The following is an 8837-nucleotide window of genomic DNA, read 5'->3' as shown; positions in this document are numbered from 1 at the left end:
ATAGAATAATAGCAAAATTAGAGAAATGAGAGCGTTTTTGGAAGGGTGCCGAAAAAGGTACGAGACTGGCAATCATGTAACACAACTCAAAGAAATAAAATTACAGACATATTAGAGAAAAAAGAGCGTACGTTAATGTGTGCCGAAAAGGGTGCGAGACTAGCACTGATTTAGAACAATTCAAAGTAAATGGAATAATATAAGAAATTAGAGAAATGAGAGCGTTTTTTAAGGCGTGCCGAAAAAGGTACGAGACTGGAAATCATGTAACACAATTCAAAGTGAATGGAATTATAGAAAATTTGGACAAACGAGAGCGTATTTTAAGGCGTGCCGAAAAGGGTGCGAGACTGGCACTGATGTAGCAAAATTCAAAGTAAATGGAATAAGAGAAAAATTAGAGAAATGACAGCGTTTTTTGAGACGTGCCGAGAAAGGTACGAGACTGGCAATCATGTAACACGACTCAAAGTAAATGGAATTATAGGCAAGTTGCACAAATGAGACGGTGAGTTAAGGCGTGCCGAAAAGGGTGCGGGACTAGCACTGACGTAACACAATTCAGAGTAAATAGAATAGAAAAATTAGGGAAATGAGAGCGTTTTTTGAAGGGTGCCGAAAACGGTACGAGACTGGCAATAATGTAACACAATTCAAAGTAAATAGAATAATAGAAAAATCAGAGAAAAAAGAGCGTATGTTCATGCGTGCCGAAAAGGGTGCGAGACTGGCACTGATGTAGCACAATTCAAAGGAAATGGAATAAGAGAAAAATTAGAGAAATGAGAGCGTTTTTTGAAGGGTACCGAAAAAGGTACGAGACTGGCAATAATGTAACACAATTCAAAGTCAATGGAATTAGAGAAAAATTGGACAAATGAGAGAGTATGTTAAGGCGTGCCGAAAGGATGCAAGACTAGCATTGATGTAACACAATTCAAAGTAAATGGAATAATAGAAAAATTAGAGAAATGAGAGCGTTTTTTGAAGGGTGCCGAAAAAGGTACGAGACTGGCAATAATGTAACACAATTCAAAGTAAATGGAATTATAGAAAAATTAAACAAATCAGAGCGTATGTTAAGGCGTGCCGAAAAGAGTGCAAGACTAGCACTGATGTAACACATGAAAAATGTAGAAAAATGAGAGCGTTTTTTGAGGCGTGCCGAAAAAGGTACGATACTGGCAATCATGTAACACACTCAAAGTCAATGGAATTAGAGAAAAATTAGAGAAATAAGAGCGTATGTTAAGGCGTGCCGAAAAGGGTGCAAGACTAGCACTGATGTAACAAAATTCAAAGTAAATGGAATAATAGAAAAATTAGAGAAATGAGCGCGTTTATTGGAGGGTGCCGAAAAAGGTACGAGACTGGCAATAATGTAACACAATTCAAAGTAAATGGAATTAGAGAAAAATTAGAGAAATAAGAGCGTTTTTTGAGGCGTGTCGAAAAAGGTGCGATACTGGCAATCATGTAACACACTCAAAGTCAATGGAATTATAGAAAAATTAGAGAAATAAGAGCGTATGTTAAGGCGCGTCGAAAAGGGTGCAAGACTAGCACTGATGTAACACAATTCAAAGTAAATGGACTAACAGAAAAATTAGAGAAATAAAAGCGTTTTTCGAGGCGTGCCGAAAAAGGTACAAGACTGGCAATTATGTAACACAACTCAAAAGAAATAAAGTTACAGACATATTAGAGAAAAAAGAGCGTACGTTAATGCGTGCCGAAAAGGGTGAGAGACTAGCACTGATGTAAAACAATTCAAAGTAAATGGAATAATAAAAGAAATTAGAGAAATGATGTATGTATGTAACATAAATCAAAGTAAATGGAATTATAGACAAATTGGACACATGAGAGCGTTTTTTGAGGCGTTTTCACTGCCGAGGGCTCCCCCATTGACGAGTAAAATCGTATGGCGTTAGACAGAGTAAAATCTATTATTGTCAATTTGCATTTTTGGCGGTGAAAGGGTTAAGGTGTGCCGAAAAGGGTACGAGACTAGCACTGATGCAACACAACTCAAAGTAAATAGATTATAGAAAAGGTGGACAAACGAGAGCGCAATTTAAGGCGTGCCGAAAAGGGTACGAGACTAGCACTGATCTAACACAACTCACAGACAATGGATTATAGAAAAGGTGGACAAACGAGAGCGTAATTTAAGGTGTGCCGAAAAGGGTACGAGACTAGCACTGATGTAACACAACTCAAAGTAAAGGGAATTATAGAAAAGGTGGAGAGAGGAGAGCGTAATTTAAGGTGTGCCGAAAAGGGCACGAGAGTTGCAGTGATGTAACACATCTCAAAGTATAGGGAATTATAGAAAAGGTGGAGAAGGGAGAGCGTAATTTAATTAAGGCGTGCCGAAAAGGGTACGAGACTAACACTGATGTAACACAACTCAAAGTAAATGGATTATAGAAAAGGTGGACAAACGAGAGCGTAATTTAAGGTGTGCCGAAAAGGGTACGAGACTAGCACTAATGTAACACAACTCAAAGCAAAGGGAATTGTAGAAAAGGTGGAGAAAGGAGAGCGCAATTTAAGGCGTGCCGAAAAGGGTACGAGACTAGCACTGATCTGACACAACTCAAAGAAAATGGATTATAGAAAAGGTGGACAAACGAGAGCACAATTTAAGATGTGCCGAAAAGGGTACGAGACTAGCACTAATGTAACACAACTCAAAGTAAAGGGAATTGTAGAAAAGGTGGAGAAAGGAGAGCGCAATTTAAGGCGTGCCGAAAAGGGTACGAGACTGGCACTGATCTGACACAACTCAAAGAAAATGGATTATAGAAAAGGTGGACAAACGAGAGCACAATTTAAGATGTGCCGAAAAGGGTACGAGACTAGCACTGATCTGACACAACTCAAAGAAAATGGATTACAGAAAAGGTGGACAAACGAGAGCACAATTTAAGATGTGCCGAAAAGGGTACGAGACTAGCACTAATGTAACACAACTCAAAGCAAAGGGAATTGTAGAAAAGGTGGAGAAAGGAGAGCGCAATTTAAGGCGTGCCGAAAAGGGTACGAGACTGGCACTGATCTGACACAACTCAAAGAAAATGGATTATAGAAAAGGTGGACAAACGAGAGCCCAATTTAAGATGTGCCGAAAAGGGTACGAGACCAGCACTGATCTTACACAACTCAAAGTTAAAGGATTATAGGAAAGGTGGACAAACGAGAGCTCAATTTAAGGGGTGCCGAAAAGGGTACGAGACTAGCACTGATGTAACACAACTCAAAGTAAATGGAATTATAGGAAAGGTGGATAAACGAGAGCGTAATTTAAGGCGTGCAGAAAATGGTACGAGGGCAGCACTGATGTAACACAATTCAAAGTAATTGGAATTATAGAGAAAGTGAACAAATTAAAGTATAATTTAAGGCATGCTAGATCAGCACTAGAAGAGGGTCGGCACTTAAAGAACAAGCCACGGAGAAAATTCCACCATTTGTCAGAACATACAACTTAGCATTGTCAAATCTTCAAGCAATAGTGGCGCTCAACTGGAGTTTTATTCAAAACCAGTCATTGCTGTCAAAGCCTATTCAAGAACCTCCTGTAATATCATACAAGAGGGGTAATTGTCTCAAGGACATGATCGTTAAAGCAAAACTGTGAATTGAAGGTATCTGACTTATCTGTAACCACAAACCTACAAAAGGGAGACCGTACAGGTCTGTCACATTCTTTCAAATCTTTGTTGGGTTAGTTGATGCGGCAGTCCCTTGCAGACATTGCGAAAACTCCAAGGCGTGTAAATGTTAGATGTTAGATGTAGCGAGATGGAAATTGAAATAGTAGAGAAATATCAGGACCTGAAAAGAGAAATTGGTAGGATCCAGCAGATGAGATCGGTAAATGTGGTTCCGGTTGTGATTGGTGCACTTGGCTCTGTGACAAAAAAGTTTAAAACATGGTTGGAAAAGTTACAAGTTGATGTAAATATCGGTGCAGTGCGAAAAACTACCATGTTGGGAACAGTGCGTATCCTAAGGACAGTCTTAGAACAACACGAGAAAGAAGTAAACTCAAATGAGACTATGATTGGATTTGGTTTCACTTCTGATTGGTTAAAAAAAGTGGCACGAGAACTTTGAACCAATCACTAATAGGGCAACCACATGACTTTTGGAGGGCAAATAGTTTATTTGTTTCCTGAGTAGCATCATTTCTGCGGAGCGAGGCCGTGTAAATGATGCTACTGGGGACAAAAATAAGCTATATGCCCGACAAAATTAGTGTGTTTATCATTATTATCAATAATAGAGGCCAAATCGCACAAATTCATTGTTTTTTTGTCAGACATGTAACATGAAACAATGATATGAAAAGTTGTTGCTACAATATGATCAGCTAATGAAGAGTCAAAGAAAATTTATTTTTCGTTACAATAAAACTCAGATATGATCTATTTTTTAAAAGACTGTTAACAATAAGCAAAAAGATAGTTTATATTTAAAAACTAATAGTCTACAGCTAATCAGAATCAGGGCGGCAAATGCATTTGCAGCCCTGCGCATTTACCGTCTGGCTCGCAAAAAGGCGCGTTTAGGGCAGTTTGTTATATGGCCACGCGTATTCACAATAATCAAAATTAATACATCAGAGCGAATTGAACTGATGAAAAATAACTTCATAACAAACGATATCCAAACTTAAAAAGGTGTGTTTTTAACCTTGATTAATAAAGAGTAACATTCGTCCTGGATCAAAGTCTCGGCACAAAAAGAAAACCCCGATAGGAAAACACGGTAGGCGATAAGCTAAAATGGAATGTAGTAACCGGAGCGCTTAAATATATCAAATCAATGATTGATTGATCGATTGATTAAGCTTGATTGTTAACAGACTGAAAGAAGGACTTTAAGGTGGCTCAAACCAGTTTCAACATTTGACGGAAACGTTCTTATTAGAAGGACTGACACTACAACATTTCATCACTTCACAGCAATGTTATGGCACCATGTCAAACACCAGTTAATGCTGAAAAAGATTCGGTCATTTTTGTGACGTAAAAAGTTACCTTGGCAAGAGGAAGGCCCTGCAAATCACCCCTTATTTTGGCGTTAGCTGCTCATACCTCAAAAACGAACTGGGCGACCCCCATTTTTTATTTGTGATATGTAACCAGCGTGCCAGAATGAAACTTTGTGTAAAGTTGAAAAAATTCTGTGAAGCAGATTCAGAGCCACCTTAAATAATTGAAAGTTTAAGATAGCTCTGAATCCGCTCCACAGAATTTTTGAAACTTTTGCAGAGAGTTTCATCTTGGCCTGCTGGTCACTTTTGTGCAATGAAAAATTGGGGTCACCGAGTCCGTTTTTCAGATATGAGCAACTAAAGACAAAAATAGGGTGTTTTTTTGACAAGGCTTTCCTGTTACCATAGTAACTTGTTACGTTACAAGAGTGACTGCATCTTTTTTAGCAATAATTAATGTTTCAAATGGTACTACTACATTGCTGTTACTGATGAAGTGTTGCTTTATGAATCCTTCTAATAACAAGGTCTCTTGAAAGTGTTGAAACTGGTTTGAACCACCTTAAACTGTACACGAAATACATCTAGAAGGCAAATGGATGTGAAATAAGGCAGACGAGTTGTGTGCGTTAACTCAGGTCTGAGGAATTTTCTACTTTGGCGGATCTTATACAACCCACACAAAGCCTTGATACATCTCTTGGCAACGTGAACATGTTGGAGTCAAATCAGGAACCCAAATAAGGAACACTGTTGGAGATGGAGTCAATAGATTTTATAGTTTTATTGTGTCTCTCAGATAGTACGCGCGCCGTGATCGCGTTAGTATTCTTAATATAAAGAATACTAATGAGGCATAGCTTGTTTTTCTTGTATGCTAATATTCACCTCTCGCACTATCCCATTTCCGAGTTGCTGTATGCCTCAGTTTCAAAGCGAGTCCTTGTGCACAACCATTCAAATGTAAATGCGTTGCGTATTCTTATGCAAATCAAACTCCTTTCCCTTACAATAGCTGAGCACCAAGACTCACTTCGAAACCGAGACTAACAGGAACTCGGAAATGGCCCATTTGAACCATTGTTTTGAGTCCAGAGGGACACGTTCTTTGTGGAATGTTTGCAGCACGTGTTTTATCGGGTCTAAAAATTTCATTTCCTTTGCTGACGTCCCGTGGCCTTGCGATGGCGATGCAAACGACATGCTGGCCGTTCTGCTGAGAGGGGAGGAAACCACGTCCTCCACAAGATAACGAATTAAAGAGCTACAATCATAGACAAAAGTAGTTGGGAAGGTTATGTAAATGAACCGCACCAGCTGTATTTCAACCCGCTTCTTTTAAAGGGCAAAAGAAATAGTTTCACCTTCACTTGTATGGCCCTTCCCTCCCTATTCAACGTTGCAAGGTTACACAATAATTTCCCACTAAAACGTTAAGTTTTGCACAACATTGGGAGTGTTCGAAAATAATACTGGATACAAAGTGAAAGTAAGTAAAGGAAGGATTGTCAGAATAGTCTTTCAAATGAAAATGTTCCCGACAGCTAATGTGTAAATTCTCCGCTTATTCTTTAGCCGATTTTTGACTCAAATACTTTTACTTCTCACTAAGCCTAACAAGCTCCAATATTGATTCGAGTATAAATAAAGTTACGAGTTATGAGTTCTTTTCGGGCCCTTTTCAGTTTATAGAGGAGTTGCCATTATTACAAAGAAATCCCAGGAAATTACCTATCTTTAAAATTATTTCGAGCTTAACTTACACGAATGAATTGTGAACATTTTGTCTACTTTAAGTCAGGGGCACCCAACGAGAATATAGTTCAAAACCACTTAAACATAGCATTGTTAAACGTATTTTGGTATTTAAACGATAGATATAGGCATATTTTTATCCCCTAAAAATATTTTATCTGTTCGGATTTCCTAGCTGAAAGTTTAGTGATCCGAAAATTATAGGGATCAAAACTTACCTTTTCAAAAATTTCAGCCACAAAAAAGGCTACCGAAAATTCTACGTGAGCTTTTTAGGGTAAACATCCGTTAAAAATGGGCAATTATACCATTTTTTAGATGTTCGAAAATCCTAGGACAGGCAGGCAAGCAAGAAATTTTACAGCAAATGTTCCGAAAATTCTAGATCTCAAATCGTTTCCCGAACAGATATTTTACGAAATTTGACGTTGGGTGCCCCTGTTTAAGTATTTTTAAGCTTGCCTTATTTGCCTCCCTTTGTATTCAAAATTCTTTGTAAGTAGGTCCACAACAGCCTTTGGCTGCCTCTTTCTTAACCTGCTCGAATAAGCTACTTACGACATTGCGTTGTTTTCCTTGACTCTGACTAGAATCCTAATTGCGTTTTCCTTTTAATTAAGCCGCTAAGATCTTTTTGATCTGGTCGCTGGTATATATTTTAGTTCAAAACACTCGACAACCAACGGCAAGAAAGATAATTTTCAACAAGTATCTTATTTCATTGCTCTTAGAAAAAACATATCTTCCTTTAAAAACACAAAGCTATTCAGTGCAGGGAACGATTTTTTCGAGCCCGTGCACACAAGGTTCTCGACTGTTTAGAAAATTCTGGCTCAGCGTGGTAGTGACAGAGTACTATTAAAAAGGGTTTTAAAAGTTTCTCAACGAGCGCTCCTTTTTTCATACTGTATCATGCTTACAGGTAATCATTCAAACGAGGGCTATCACTAAATCTATAGAGGACTACCAGGTATCTAGCTTTATGAAAATACTACCCAGATTTGTACTCCTTTTTCAATTATCAAAATTAATGAACAACGTTTGCCCAAATGTAAACAATTCCAATTCCGTATGCAGGGCATCCAGACACGTTTATTTTTTTCTCCACAAACCAAGGCCATAGTAGAAATAGAATCAAAAATTGTTTCAATTTCTTCCAGTTATGCTTTAGTCTTTTGACTAACAGGACAGCTCGTTGTTGCAAATGTTGCTCAAATCATGTTCTTTCTTTGCAATACGCATTGTACAAAATATAGCGATATCATTCACAGCCCAAAGGTCATGACAACTTACTCACGTTTCTCTCGCAAAGCTGTTCCGATGACGTGAGTGTTGCGTAATAGCATAATTTATGCGTCTGTACCCTTTTCGGCATGATACCCTTTTCGGCATTTTACATGCCCCCTTTAGCAAATTGCTAATTTCAACTGGGGCATGCTGCTCCTGTTATTTCTAGGAAGCCAGATTCAAATTTCCCAGCTAGTTAATGGACGATGAGTGAATGACTCAATGTCAAATTACTGTTCCACAGTGATTGTCTGACAAGAACTGACAAGTACAAATTTCCAGACACTATTTAACATTGATATTATGCACATATTCCTCTTATACTAATAGTTATATTGGTATGCAGGGAGCGGTTGAAGAAAGGTCAAAAGTAAAAGCAGCACTATTTGCCCCTGAAGTCTCTCCAAATATTACCCCTATGAGCCTAATTTTACCAGCTGAGCCAAAAGAACAGGAGGCAGGTGTTGAATCTATGGGAACAACTGCAACTAAGAGAAGGAAACTTCCTACAGGCATTGCCCCCCCTGAGATGAAAGAGCTATCTAAAAGTTTTGAAATCCTTTCAAACTCTGGACTGCGAAACCCTGGACTGGTAAAGGTCTTGAACTTAACATGCAAACATGATTTGTATGGTCTTTTGGCTGCTCTCCTCTGTTGTGTTAAAGCTTATAATAAATCTGTTGAAAACAAAAATGACTTGTTGACTTTTAAAGCTTTAATAATTATTGACATGACAGGTTTCAACTTCAGACCAAAAAGTGCAAGCATGCATGTATCATGGCCCTTT

This window comes from Montipora capricornis, chromosome 3 (assembly GCF_036669925.1).
Source record: "Montipora capricornis isolate CH-2021 chromosome 3, ASM3666992v2, whole genome shotgun sequence".
NCBI classification, from domain to species: Eukaryota; Metazoa; Cnidaria; class Anthozoa; order Scleractinia; family Acroporidae; genus Montipora; species Montipora capricornis.
This window is presented reverse-complemented; position numbering follows the sequence as displayed.